We start from the raw sequence: 1,265 nt of genomic DNA, 5'->3' as shown, positions 1-1,265 counted from the left end.
TCAGTTTTATAGATTATGAGCAAGCGTTTGATTCTGTTGATAGAAGAGCCTTAGTAAAGGCTTTATCCTTGTATGGTATACCAGACAAATACATTAAAATAATTAGGGCTATGTACGAGAATAAAACTGCTGCAGTTAAGGTAGGAAATGAGGTTAGCAGCTGGTTTTGTATTAAATCAGGAGTTAAGCATGGTTGTGTTCTATCCCTTTGTATGGATTATTTTGATGGAATTTGTTTTAAGGAGCACAGGAAAGGCAATGGGAGATCACAGAATCAAATGGGGAGGGAAAAGTCTCCTGGACTTGGATTAGGCTGATGATTTAAGCATCCTAGATGAAAGTGTGAGGAAAATGAATGAAGTTTTAGAGGTTTTGCGAGTTCAGGGTGCTAGAATTGGTTTGAAAATTAATGTTAGGAAGACTGAGTCGCTAAGGCCAGGAATAAGTGAATATGAAAAAGTGACGTTGGGTAATAAAAAAGATTGATCAGGCGGGCAGCTTCACTTACCTTGGTAGTATTATTAGTAAAGATGGTGGGAGCAGTGAAGATGTTAAATACAGAATAGCCAAGGCTCGGGGTGTTTTTTCACAATTAAAAAAAGTATGGAAAAATAGGAAGATAAGTCTGCAAACCAAGATTAGAATATTAGAAGCTTCAATGATGACAGTGGACAAATATGGCTCTGAAGTATGGACGCTCCGAAAAGTGGATGAAGATTTGCTAGATGTTTTCCTGAGAAATTGCTTAAGGATTGTTCTGGGTACCCGGTTGACTGATCGTATTTCAATCAATAGGCTTTACGAAAAATGTGGTTCAGTACCGCTCTCTAGGGCTATAATGAAAGAAAGGCTGAGGTGGCTAGGGCACGTTGTGCGGATGAAGGATGACAGATTGCCGAAGATTGTTCTCTTCGGCCAACCAACTACGGCTAAACGGAAAGCAAGTCGTCCCTGTCTGGGGTGGGAGGACGTCATAAAGAAAGATTTAAAGGAAATAGGAACTTCGTGGGTGGGTTTAAAAAGGGAGGCTTTGAATAGATTTGGGTGGAGGAGGAGGGTGCGTAGCTGTGTTGGCCTCAGGCGGCTTGGTGCTGCGGTGAGTTGTTAGTAGTAGTAGTAGTAGTAGTGAGTGAAAATAAATATTTAGTCCCTCTTGATCTATGGGAATATTTCAGGTCTAAGTCTTTATTATGAAAGTGAAGGTAACATTAAACTACGAAACGAGGAGAATTTATTCTTTAGAGGAGGGAGGCTGCCCCTTCTCA

The sequence above is a fragment of the Artemia sp. Qi Xiang Cuo genome, unplaced genomic scaffold (genome assembly GCF_049724085.1).
Source record: "Artemia sp. Qi Xiang Cuo unplaced genomic scaffold, ASM4972408v1 HiC_scaffold_22, whole genome shotgun sequence".
NCBI lineage: Eukaryota > Metazoa > Arthropoda > Branchiopoda > Anostraca > Artemiidae > Artemia > Artemia sp. Qi Xiang Cuo.
This window is presented reverse-complemented; position numbering follows the sequence as displayed.